Source organism: Hyla sarda, unplaced genomic scaffold, assembly GCF_029499605.1.
Source record: "Hyla sarda isolate aHylSar1 unplaced genomic scaffold, aHylSar1.hap1 scaffold_564, whole genome shotgun sequence".
In the NCBI taxonomy this organism is placed as follows: Eukaryota; Metazoa; Chordata; class Amphibia; order Anura; family Hylidae; genus Hyla; species Hyla sarda.
The window spans coordinates 1-13,465 of NW_026610576.1; the positions used below are offsets into that span (position 1 = coordinate 1).

General features: G+C 45.8%; 5 non-coding genes and 1 pseudogene across 5 annotated transcripts; all 6 read right to left on the reverse strand.

Annotated features, from left to right (window-relative positions):
* Positions 1-60, reverse strand: LOC130339982 (U2 spliceosomal RNA; annotated as a pseudogene; the record flags this gene model as incomplete).
* A 2,092-nt stretch (positions 61-2,152) lies between these two features.
* Positions 2,153-2,343, reverse strand: LOC130340013 (U2 spliceosomal RNA). Its single transcript, XR_008880224.1, has one exon. It is a non-coding gene; the product is annotated as a U2 spliceosomal RNA (small nuclear RNA).
* Positions 2,344-4,438: 2,095 nt separating this feature from the next.
* Positions 4,439-4,629, reverse strand: LOC130340026 (U2 spliceosomal RNA). The gene has a single exon (XR_008880235.1). It is a non-coding gene; the product is annotated as a U2 spliceosomal RNA (small nuclear RNA).
* Positions 4,630-6,724: 2,095 nt separating this feature from the next.
* Positions 6,725-6,915, reverse strand: LOC130339938 (U2 spliceosomal RNA). Its single transcript, XR_008880162.1, has one exon. It is a non-coding gene; the product is annotated as a U2 spliceosomal RNA (small nuclear RNA).
* A 2,081-nt stretch (positions 6,916-8,996) lies between these two features.
* On the reverse strand, positions 8,997-9,187 carry LOC130339950 (U2 spliceosomal RNA). Its single transcript, XR_008880173.1, has one exon. It is a non-coding gene; the product is annotated as a U2 spliceosomal RNA (small nuclear RNA).
* A 2,091-nt stretch (positions 9,188-11,278) lies between these two features.
* On the reverse strand, positions 11,279-11,469 carry LOC130339962 (U2 spliceosomal RNA). The gene has a single exon (XR_008880184.1). It is a non-coding gene; the product is annotated as a U2 spliceosomal RNA (small nuclear RNA).
* Between the last annotated feature and the right edge of the window lie 1,996 nt (positions 11,470-13,465).

Consider the following 13,465-nt stretch of genomic DNA (forward strand, 5'->3'; position numbering starts at 1 on the left):
TTCCGACCAGACCAAATGCAGATACTACACTTGATCTTAGCCAAAAGGCCGAGAAGCGATAACCGTGAAAGGGGCGGGCCCAACAAGGTCCCCTTCATGGGCACTATCACTGCTTGCTGTCAGGGAGGCTGCCAGACAATTTTCCATGCACACTCTGGGCTGGGGGGCAGTCAACCACCAGTACACACAGCAGAACCTAAACCCATACCATTATTGCTAAGCAGCAAGACAGGGGCCCATTGCACTCCCACGGGGCCTTTTTAAATGCAATCCATAACCCGGATTTGCCAGGAACCCTTCTTACTCCTCCTACTTGCATGTGACACTGGGCTTAGGATCTGCATAGGAAACACACACACAAGCACACACCTACCTTTGTTGCCTGCAGATGCCTCCTTGGCTGTCCCCAAACGGTATCAAACCAACACCCACGGGAAGCTGTAAGCATAGAGGACATGCCTGCACCCCATTGGACTTACCTGTGTGGGTTAAATCCGGGTTATTTGACAACCTATGGCGGTGATGGTTCTGCTCAGGCAGAGCAGTGCTGATGCTCCTCATAAAGCTGTCGCTGCTGTGAAGGTTCTAGGTGACATCACAAATCCCTATGGTTACATACACAACAAAGCTGGGTTGTTGTTGTTTACACTCTGCAAGGCCTGTGGAAGTGAGTGACATCATAGCACTGTAGTTCTGAGGGTTCTAGATGGATGCAACAATCTCCTGTTGCTTCTATGAAGGCCATAATAGACGACATCACCAAACAGCTCCATAGTCACATACACAGCAAAGGAGAGATGTTGTTTACACCTAGTGATGTCAGTGGTATTGAGTGACATCACAGCACAGTGCTAAGGCTCCTGGGCCTGGACACAGCAGCGGCTGCAATATCTCAACGGAGAATACGTTTATATATATGTGTGTGTGTGCGCGTATATATATATATATATATATATATATATATGTATATATATATATATATATATTTCTCCGCCGAAATCACTTTTAAACCCATTTCCACCTTTTTTTCCCTTCTCTTCCTCTTACTTTTTTTTCACGTTTTTTTACGTTTTTCTCCTTTTCGCCTCTTTTCTGGGCGTATTATTCTTCTTTTTCTTCTTTTTTTTCGTCTAATGCATACCCCATCAGTGCAGCAATGCTTATTCAATACCGCCAGCAGATGGAGACACTGGGGGATAATTTTCTAAGGATTTATACTGATTTTTCCTGTCTGAATTTGTCGCACAGAAAGTTGCAGGCCAAATATGTGTGACATTTCTGCGACTTTAGCTTCTAGAGCATTTTTACAACATTATACATAGGTGCTGAATACATAAAAAGCGACTGTTCAGCGACAGACAAGTCGCATCGGCTGAAAGTAGGCCAGAATGTCAGTCCATGTTGGAGCAGGTTTAGATACAGTCTAAAGTATAGATCTCAAAGTCTGTGCACAGAATTTAGCAAGGGCCTCGCACCTTCTGATGCATCAGGTAGGTGCACAATAGCATAGCCTAACCCTCTGTACTTTGGTCTATATTGATGCGGGACATAGACAGCCAGCTGATGACCAATCCATTAGTGCAATGGATGGCTGGAAGCATTTGTCTTTGCCTTTGCAATACCACAGAAGCAATGCATGGTCAATGTACAGCAATGACACACCTGTGTGAACAGCCAGGAGACCCCCCCCATGTTATGTTACATAGTTACATAGTACGGTCGAAAAAAGACATATGTCCATCAAGTTCAACCAGGGAATTAAGGGGTAGGGGTGTGGCGCGATATTGGGGAAGGGATGAGATTTTATATTTCTTCATAAGCATTAATCTTATTTTGTCAATTAGGAACATTCAGCACCCACCCGCTATCAAGGCAGCTGCCTATCATGTCATGCCCTACCTGCACAGGTGTGCTGGCTACTCAAATGATCCAATTAAGGAGGCCATTTAGTCAGCAGCAGCAGAAGTCCTGTGCCTGGACGCTCCAACAGCGGCCAGACACAAGCAGAAGCAGAAGCAGCAGAAGCAGCAGCAGCACCACCTTTTGTTTTTTGGCTGCAGCAGCAGCAGCAAGGCCCACAGGGCTGGCTAGCTGGCTAGCCAGCAAGCAGGTAGCAATGAAAGTAGGAATCTTTCTTTTTAACCCTGTAAGGGGGTGGTGCACTGTACCCGAAGATACTGCCATATCGGGTCAATGCATAGGGCGACGGAAGCAAGCTTCGAAATCGGCCCCCGTTCTCAAAAATCCATTTAATATATGGTCCCCAGATAGGGGACGTATCAGATATTAAACTGATAAGAACAGATACTACACTTGATCTTAGCCAAAAGGCCGAGAAGCGATAACCGTGAAAGGGGCGGGCCCAACAAGGTCCCCTTCATGGGCACTATCACTGCTTGCTGTCAGGGAGGCTGCCAGACAATTTTCCATGCACACTCTGGGCTGGGGGGCAGTCAACCACCAGTACACACAGCAGAACCTAAACCCATACCATTATTGCTAAGCAGCAAGACAGGGGCCCATTGCACTCCCACGGGGCCTTTTTAAATGCAATCCATAACCCGGATTTGCCAGGAACCCTTCTTACTCCTCCTACTTGCATGTGACACTGGGCTTAGGATCTGCATAGGAAACACACACACAAGCACACACCTACCTTTGTTGCCTGCAGATGCCTCCTTGGCTGTCCCCAAACGGTATCAAACCAACACCCACGGGAAGCTGTAAGCATAGAGGACATGCCTGCACCCCATTGGACTTACCTGTGTGGGTTAAATCCGGGTTATTTGACAACCTATGGCGGTGATGGTTCTGCTCAGGCAGAGCAGTGCTGATGCTCCTCATAAAGCTGTCGCTGCTGTGAAGGTTCTAGGTGACATCACAAATCCCTATGGTTACATACACAACAAAGCTGGGTTGTTGTTGTTTACACTCTGCAAGGCCTGTGGAAGTGAGTGACATCATAGCACTGTAGTTCTGAGGGTTCTAGATGGATGCAACAATCTCCTGTTGCTTCTATGAAGGCCATAGTAGACGACATCACCAAACAGCTCCATAGTCACATACACAGCAAAGGAGAGATGTTGTTTACACCTAGTGATGTCAGTGGTATTGAGTGACATCACAGCACAGTGCTAAGGCTCCTGGGCCTGGACACAGCAGCGGCTGCAATATCTCAACGGAGAATACGTTTATATATATGTGTGTGTGTGCGCGTATATATATATATATATATATATATGTATATATATATATATATATATATATTTCTCCGCCGAAATCACTTTTAAACCCATTTCCACCTTTTTTTCCCTTCTCTTCCTCTTACTTTTTTTTCACGTTTTTTTACGTTTTTCTCCTTTTCGCCTCTTTTCTGGGCGTATTATTCTTCTTTTTCTTCTTTTTTTTCGTCTAATGCATACCCCATCAGTGCAGCAATGCTTATTCAATACCGCCAGCAGATGGAGACACTGGGGGATAATTTTCTAAGGATTTATACTGATTTTTCCTGTCTGAATTTGTCGCACAGAAAGTTGCAGGCCAAATATGTGTGACATTTCTGCGACTTTAGCTTCTAGAGCATTTTTACAACATTATACATAGGTGCTGAATACATAAAAAGCGACTGTTCAGCGACAGACAAGTCGCATCGGCTGAAAGTAGGCCAGAATGTCAGTCCATGTTGGAGCAGGTTTAGATACAGTCTAAAGTATAGATCTCAAAGTCTGTGCACAGAATTTAGCAAGGGCCTCGCACCTTCTGATGCATCAGGTAGGTGCACAATAGCATAGCCTAACCCTCTGTACTTTGGTCTATATTGATGCGGGACATAGACAGCCAGCTGATGACCAATCCATTAGTGCAATGGATGGCTGGAAGCATTTGTCTTTGCCTTTGCAATACCACAGAAGCAATGCATGGTCAATGTACAGCAATGACACACCTGTGTGAACAGCCAGGAGACCCCCCCCCATGTTATGTTACATAGTTACATAGTTAGTACGGTCGAAAAAAGACATATGTCCATCAAGTTCAACCAGGGAATTAAGGGGTAGGGGTGTGGCGCGATATTGGGGAAGGGATGAGATTTTATATTTCTTCATAAGCATTAATCTTATTTTGTCAATTAGGAACATTCAGCACCCACCCGCTATCAAGGCAGCTGCCTATCATGTCATGCCCTACCTGCACAGGTGTGCTGGCTACTCAAATGATCCAATTAAGGAGGCCATTTAGTCAGCAGCAGCAGAAGTCCTGTGCCTGGACGCTCCAACAGCGGCCAGACACAAGCAGAAGCAGAAGCAGCAGAAGCAGCAGCAGCACCACCTTTTGTTTTTTGGCTGCAGCAGCAGCAGCAAGGCCCACAGGGCTGGCTAGCTGGCTAGCCAGCAAGCAGGTAGCAATGAAAGTAGGAATCTTTCTTTTTAACCCTGTAAGGGGGTGGTGCACTGTACCCGAAGATACTGCCATATCGGGTCAATGCATAGGGCGACGGAAGCAAGCTTCGAAATCGGCCCCCGTTCTCAAAAATCCATTTAATATATGGTCCCCAGATAGGGGACGTATCAGATATTAAACTGATAAGAACAGATACTACACTTGATCTTAGCCAAAAGGCCGAGAAGCGATAACCGTGAAAGGGGCGGGCCCAACAAGGTCCCCTTCATGGGCACTATCACTGCTTGCTGTCAGGGAGGCTGCCAGACAATTTTCCATGCACACTCTGGGCTGGGGGGCAGTCAACCACCAGTACACACAGCAGAACCTAAACCCATACCATTATTGCTAAGCAGCAAGACAGGGGCCCATTGCACTCCCACGGGGCCTTTTTAAATGCAATCCATAACCCGGATTTGCCAGGAACCCTTCTTACTCCTCCTACTTGCATGTGACACTGGGCTTAGGATCTGCATAGGAAACACACACACAAGCACACACCTACCTTTGTTGCCTGCAGATGCCTCCTTGGCTGTCCCCAAACGGTATCAAACCAACACCCACGGGAAGCTGTAAGCATAGAGGACATGCCTGCACCCCATTGGACTTACCTGTGTGGGTTAAATCCGGGTTATTTGACAACCTATGGCGGTGATGGTTCTGCTCAGGCAGAGCAGTGCTGATGCTCCTCATAAAGCTGTCGCTGCTGTGAAGGTTCTAGGTGACATCACAAATCCCTATGGTTACATACACAACAAAGCTGGGTTGTTGTTGTTTACACTCTGCAAGGCCTGTGGAAGTGAGTGACATCATAGCACTGTAGTTCTGAGGGTTCTAGATGGATGCAACAATCTCCTGTTGCTTCTATGAAGGCCATAATAGACGACATCACCAAACAGCTCCATAGTCACATACACAGCAAAGGAGAGATGTTGTTTACACCTAGTGATGTCAGTGGTATTGAGTGACATCACAGCACAGTGCTAAGGCTCCTGGGCCTGGACACAGCAGCGGCTGCAATATCTCAACGGAGAATACGTTTATATATATGTGTGTGTGTGCGCGTATATATATATATATATATATATATATGTATATATATATATATATATATATATTCTCCGCCGAAATCACTTTTAAACCCATTTCCACCTTTTTTTCCCTTCTCTTCCTCTTACTTTTTTTTCACGTTTTTTTACGTTTTTCTCCTTTTCGCCTCTTTTCTGGGCGTATTATTCTTCTTTTTCTTCTTTTTTTTCGTCTAATGCATACCCCATCAGTGCAGCAATGCTTATTCAATACCGCCAGCAGATGGAGACACTGGGGGATAATTTTCTAAGGATTTATACTGATTTTTCCTGTCTGAATTTGTCGCACAGAAAGTTGCAGGCCAAATATGTGTGACATTTCTGCGACTTTAGCTTCTAGAGCATTTTTACAACATTATACATAGGTGCTGAATACATAAAAAGCGACTGTTCAGCGACAGACAAGTCGCATCGGCTGAAAGTAGGCCAGAATGTCAGTCCATGTTGGAGCAGGTTTAGATACAGTCTAAAGTATAGATCTCAAAGTCTGTGCACAGAATTTAGCAAGGGCCTCGCACCTTCTGATGCATCAGGTAGGTGCACAATAGCATAGCCTAACCCTCTGTACTTTGGTCTATATTGATGCGGGACATAGACAGCCAGCTGATGACCAATCCATTAGTGCAATGGATGGCTGGAAGCATTTGTCTTTGCCTTTGCAATACCACAGAAGCAATGCATGGTCAATGTACAGCAATGACACACCTGTGTGAACAGCCAGGAGACCCCCCCCATGTTATGTTACATAGTTACATAGTTAGTACGGTCGAAAAAAGACATATGTCCATCAAGTTCAACCAGGGAATTAAGGGGTAGGGGTGTGGCGCGATATTGGGGAAGGGATGAGATTTTATATTTCTTCATAAGCATTAATCTTATTTTGTCAATTAGGAACATTCAGCACCCACCCGCTATCAAGGCAGCTGCCTATCATGTCATGCCCTACCTGCACAGGTGTGCTGGCTACTCAAATGATCCAATTAAGGAGGCCATTTAGTCAGCAGCAGCAGAAGTCCTGTGCCTGGACGCTCCAACAGCGGCCAGACACAAGCAGAAGCAGAAGCAGCAGAAGCAGCAGCAGCACCACCTTTTGTTTTTTGGCTGCAGCAGCAGCAGCAAGGCCCACAGGGCTGGCTAGCTGGCTAGCCAGCAAGCAGGTAGCAATGAAAGTAGGAATCTTTCTTTTTAACCCTGTAAGGGGGTGGTGCACTGTACCCGAAGATACTGCCATATCGGGTCAATGCATAGGGCGACGGAAGCAAGCTTCGAAATCGGCCCCCGTTCTCAAAAATCCATTTAATATATGGTCCCCAGATAGGGGACGTATCAGATATTAAACTGATAAGAACAGATACTACACTTGATCTTAGCCAAAAGGCCGAGAAGCGATAACCGTGAAAGGGGCGGGCCCAACAAGGTCCCCTTCATGGGCACTATCACTGCTTGCTGTCAGGGAGGCTGCCAGACAATTTTCCATGCACACTCTGGGCTGGGGGGCAGTCAACCACCAGTACACACAGCAGAACCTAAACCCATACCATTATTGCTAAGCAGCAAGACAGGGGCCCATTGCACTCCCACGGGGCCTTTTTAAATGCAATCCATAACCCGGATTTGCCAGGAACCCTTCTTACTCCTCCTACTTGCATGTGACACTGGGCTTAGGATCTGCATAGGAAACACACACACAAGCACACACCTACCTTTGTTGCCTGCAGATGCCTCCTTGGCTGTCCCCAAACGGTATCAAACCAACACCCACGGGAAGCTGTAAGCATAGAGGACATGCCTGCACCCCATTGGACTTACCTGTGTGGGTTAAATCCGGGTTATTTGACAACCTATGGCGGTGATGGTTCTGCTCAGGCAGAGCAGTGCTGATGCTCCTCATAAAGCTGTCGCTGCTGTGAAGGTTCTAGGTGACATCACAAATCCCTATGGTTACATACACAACAAAGCTGGGTTGTTGTTGTTTACACTCTGCAAGGCCTGTGGAAGTGAGTGACATCATAGCACTGTAGTTCTGAGGGTTCTAGATGGATGCAACAATCTCCTGTTGCTTCTATGAAGGCCATAATAGACGACATCACCAAACAGCTCCATAGTCACATACACAGCAAAGGAGAGATGTTGTTTACACCTAGTGATGTCAGTGGTATTGAGTGACATCACAGCACAGTGCTAAGGCTCCTGGGCCTGGACACAGCAGCGGCTGCAATATCTCAACGGAGAATACGTTTATATATATGTGTGTGTGTGCGCGTATATATATATATATATATATATATATATATATATATATTCTCCGCCGAAATCACTTTTAAACCCATTTCCACCTTTTTTTCCCTTCTCTTCCTCTTACTTTTTTTTCACGTTTTTTTACGTTTTTCTCCTTTTCGCCTCTTTTCTGGGCGTATTATTCTTCTTTTTCTTCTTTTTTTTCGTCTAATGCATACCCCATCAGTGCAGCAATGCTTATTCAATACCGCCAGCAGATGGAGACACTGGGGGATAATTTTCTAAGGATTTATACTGATTTTTCCTGTCTGAATTTGTCGCACAGAAAGTTGCAGGCCAAATATGTGTGACATTTCTGCGACTTTAGCTTCTAGAGCATTTTTACAACATTATACATAGGTGCTGAATACATAAAAAGCGACTGTTCAGCGACAGACAAGTCGCATCGGCTGAAAGTAGGCCAGAATGTCAGTCCATGTTGGAGCAGGTTTAGATACAGTCTAAAGTATAGATCTCAAAGTCTGTGCACAGAATTTAGCAAGGGCCTCGCACCTTCTGATGCATCAGGTAGGTGCACAATAGCATAGCCTAACCCTCTGTACTTTGGTCTATATTGATGCGGGACATAGACAGCCAGCTGATGACCAATCCATTAGTGCAATGGATGGTTGGAAGCATTTGTCTTTGCCTTTGCAATACCACAGAAGCAATGCATGGTCAATGTACAGCAATGACACACCTGTGTGAACAGCCAGGAGACCCCCCCCATGTTATGTTACATAGTTACATAGTTAGTACGGTCGAAAAAAGACATATGTCCATCAAGTTCAACCAGGGAATTAAGGGGTAGGGGTGTGGCGCGATATTGGGGAAGGGATGAGATTTTATATTTCTTCATAAGCATTAATCTTATTTTGTCAATTAGGAACATTCAGCACCCACCCGCTATCAAGGCAGCTGCCTATCATGTCATGCCCTACCTGCACAGGTGTGCTGGCTACTCAAATGATCCAATTAAGGAGGCCATTTAGTCAGCAGCAGCAGAAGTCCTGTGCCTGGACGCTCCAACAGCAGTCAGACACAAGCAGAAGCAGAAGCAGCAGAAGCAGCAGCAGCACCACCTTTTGTTTTTTGGCTGCAGCAGCAGCAGCAAGGCCCACAGGGCTGGCTAGCTGGCTAGCCAGCAAGCAGGTAGCAATGAAAGTAGGAATCTTTCTTTTTAACCCTGTAAGGGGGTGGTGCACTGTACCCGAAGATACTGCCATATCGGGTCAATGCATAGGGCGACGGAAGCAAGCTTCGAAATCGGCCCCCGTTCTCAAAAATCCATTTAATATATGGTCCCCAGATAGGGGACGTATCAGATATTAAACTGATAAGAACAGATACTACACTTGATCTTAGCCAAAAGGCCGAGAAGCGATAACCGTGAAAGGGGCGGGCCCAACAAGGTCCCCTTCATGGGCACTATCACTGCTTGCTGTCAGGGAGGCTGCCAGACAATTTTCCATGCACACTCTGGGCTGGGGGGCAGTCAACCACCAGTACACACAGCAGAACCTAAACCCATACCATTATTGCTAAGCAGCAAGACAGGGGCCCATTGCACTCCCACGGGGCCTTTTTAAATGCAATCCATAACCCGGATTTGCCAGGAACCCTTCTTACTCCTCCTACTTGCATGTGACACTGGGCTTAGGATCTGCATAGGAAACACACACACAAGCACACACCTACCTTTGTTGCCTGCAGATGCCTCCTTGGCTGTCCCCAAACGGTATCAAACCAACACCCACGGGAAGCTGTAAGCATAGAGGACATGCCTGCACCCCATTGGACTTACCTGTGTGGGTTAAATCCGGGTTATTTGACAACCTATGGCGGTGATGGTTCTGCTCAGGCAGAGCAGTGCTGATGCTCCTCATAAAGCTGTCGCTGCTGTGAAGGTTCTAGGTGACATCACAAATCCCTATGGTTACATACACAACAAAGCTGGGTTGTTGTTGTTTACACTCTGCAAGGCCTGTGGAAGTGAGTGACATCATAGCACTGTAGTTCTGAGGGTTCTAGATGGATGCAACAATCTCCTGTTGCTTCTATGAAGGCCATAATAGACGACATCACCAAACAGCTCCATAGTCACATACACAGCAAAGGAGAGATGTTGTTTACACCTAGTGATGTCAGTGGTATTGAGTGACATCACAGCACAGTGCTAAGGCTCCTGGGCCTGGACACAGCAGCGGCTGCAATATCTCAACGGAGAATACGTTTATATATATGTGTGTGTGTGCGCGTATATATATATATATATATATATATATATATATATATATATATATATTTCTCCGCCGAAATCACTTTTAAACCCATTTCCACCTTTTTTTCCCTTCTCTTCCTCTTACTTTTTTTTCACGTTTTTTACGTTTTTCTCCTTTTCGCCTCTTTTCTGGGCGTATTATTCTTCTTTTTCTTCTTTTTTTTTTCGTCTAATGCATACCCCATCAGTGCAGCAATGCTTATTCAATACCGCCAGCAGATGGAGACACTGGGGGATAATTTTCTAAGGATTTATACTGATTTTTCCTGTCTGAATTTGTCGCACAGAAAGTTGCAGGCCAAATATGTGTGACATTTCTGCGACTTTAGCTTCTAGAGCATTTTTACAACATTATACATAGGTGCTGAATACATAAAAAGCGACTGTTCAGCGACAGACAAGTCGCATCGGCTGAAAGTAGGCCAGAATGTCAGTCCATGTTGGAGCAGGTTTAGATACAGTCTAAAGTATAGATCTTAAAGTCTGTGCACAGAATTTAGCAAGGGCCTCGCACCTTCTGATGCATCAGGTAGGTGCACAATAGCATAGCCTAACCCTCTGTACTTTGGTCTATATTGATGCGGGACATAGACAGCCAGCTGATGACCAATCCATTAGTGCAATGGATGGCTGGAAGCATTTGTCTTTGCCTTTGCAATACCACAGAAGCAATGCATGGTCAATGTACAGCAATGACACACCTGTGTGAACAGCCAGGAGACCCCCCCCATGTTATGTTACATAGTTACATAGTTAGTACGGTCGAAAAAAGACATATGTCCATCAAGTTCAACCAGGGAATTAAGGGGTAGGGGTGTGGCGCGATATTGGGGAAGGGATGAGATTTTATATTTCTTCATAAGCATTAATCTTATTTTGTCAATTAGGAACATTCAGCACCCACCCGCTATCAAGGCAGCTGCCTATCATGTCATGCCCTACCTGCACAGGTGTGCTGGCTACTCAAATGATCCAATTAAGGAGGCCATTTAGTCAGCAGCAGCAGAAGTCCTGTGCCTGGACGCTCCAACAGCGGCCAGACACAAGCAGAAGCAGAAGCAGCAGAAGCAGCAGCAGCACCACCTTTTGTTTTTTGGCTGCAGCAGCAGCAGCAAGGCCCACAGGGCTGGCTAGCTGGCTAGCCAGCAAGCAGGTAGCAATGAAAGTAGGAATCTTTCTTTTTAACCCTGTAAGGGGGTGGTGCACTGTACCCGAAGATACTGCCATATCGGGTCAATGCATAGGGCGACGGAAGCAAGCTTCGAAATCGGCCCCCGTTCTCAAAAATCCATTTAATATATGGTCCCCAGATAGGGGACGTATCAGATATTAAACTGATAAGAACAGATACTACACTTGATCTTAGCCAAAAGGCCGAGAAGCGATAACCGTGAAAGGGGCGGGCCCAACAAGGTCCCCTTCATGGGCACTATCACTGCTTGCTGTCAGGGAGGCTGCCAGACAATTTTCCATGCACACTCTGGGCTGGGGGGCAGTCAACCACCAGTACACACAGCAGAACCTAAACCCATACCATTATTGCTAAGCAGCAAGACAGGGGCCCATTGCACTCCCACGGGGCCTTTTTAAATGCAATCCATAACCCGGATTTGCCAGGAACCCTTCTTACTCCTCCTACTTGCATGTGACACTGGGCTTAGGATCTGCATAGGAAACACACACACAAGCACACACCTACCTTTGTTGCCTGCAGATGCCTCCTTGGCTGTCCCCAAACGGTATCAAACCAACACCCACGGGAAGCTGTAAGCATAGAGGACATGCCTGCACCCCATTGGACTTACCTGTGTGGGTTAAATCCGGGTTATTTGACAACCTATGGCGGTGATGGTTCTGCTCAGGCAGAGCAGTGCTGATGCTCCTCATAAAGCTGTCGCTGCTGTGAAGGTTCTAGATGACATCACAAATCCCTATGGTTACATACACAACAAAGCTGGGTTGTTGTTGTTTACACTCTGCAAGGCCTGTGGAAGTGAGTGACATCATAGCACTGTAGTTCTGAGGGTTCTAGATGGATGCAACAATCTCCTGTTGCTTCTATGAAGGCCATAATAGACGACATCACCAAACAGCTCCATAGTCACATACACAGCAAAGGAGAGATGTTGTTTACACCTAGTGATGTCAGTGGTATTGAGTGACATCACAGCACAGTGCTAAGGCTCCTGGGCCTGGACACAGCAGCGGCTGCAATATCTCAACGGAGAATACGTTTATATCTATGTGTGTGTGTGCGCGTATATATATATATATATATATATATATATATATATATATATATATATATATATATATTTCTCCGCCGAAATCACTTTTAAACCCATTTCCACCTTTTTTTCCCTTCTCTTCCTCTTACTTTTTTTTCACGTTTTTTTACGTTTTTCTCCTTTTCGCCTCTTTTCTGGGCGTATTATTCTTCTTTTTCTTCTTTTTTTTCGTCTAATGCATACCCCATCAGTGCAGCAATGCTTATTCAATACCGCCAGCAGATGGAGACACTGGGGGATAATTTTCTAAGGATTTATACTGATTTTTCCTGTCTGAATTTGTCGCACAGAAAGTTGCAGGCCAAATATGTGTGACATTTCTGCGACTTTAGCTTCTAGAGCATTTTTACAACATTATACATAGGTGCTGAATACATAAAAAGCGACTGTTCAGCGACAGACAAGTCGCATCGGCTGAAAGTAGGCCAGAATGTCAGTCCATGTTGGAGCAGGTTTAGATACAGTCTAAAGTATAGATCTCAAAGTCTGTGCACAGAATTTAGCAAGGGCCTCGCACCTTCTGATGCATCAGGTAGGTGCACAATAGCATAGCCTAACCCTCTGTACTTTGGTCTATATTGATGCGGGACATAGACAGCCAGCTGATGACCAATCCATTAGTGCAATGGATGGCTGGAAGCATTTGTCTTTGCCTTTGCAATACCACAGAAGCAATGCATGGTCAATGTACAGCAATGACACACCTGTGTGAACAGCCAGGAGACCCCCCCCATGTTATGTTACATAGTTACATAGTTAGTACGGTCGAAAAAAGACATATGTCCATCAAGTTCAACCAGGGAATTAAGGGGTAGGGGTGTGGCGCGATATTGGGGAAGGGATGAGATTTTATATTTCTTCATAAGCATTAATCTTATTTTGTCAATTAGGAACATTCAGCACCCACCCGCTATCAAGGCAGCTGCCTATCATGTCATGCCCTACCTGCACAGGTGTGCTGGCTACTCAAATGATCCAATTAAGGAGGCCATTTAGTCAGCAGCAGCAGAAGTCCTGTGCCTGGACGCTCCAACAGCGGCCAGACACAAGCAGAAGCAGAAGCAGCAGAAGCAGCAGCAGCACCACCTTTTGTT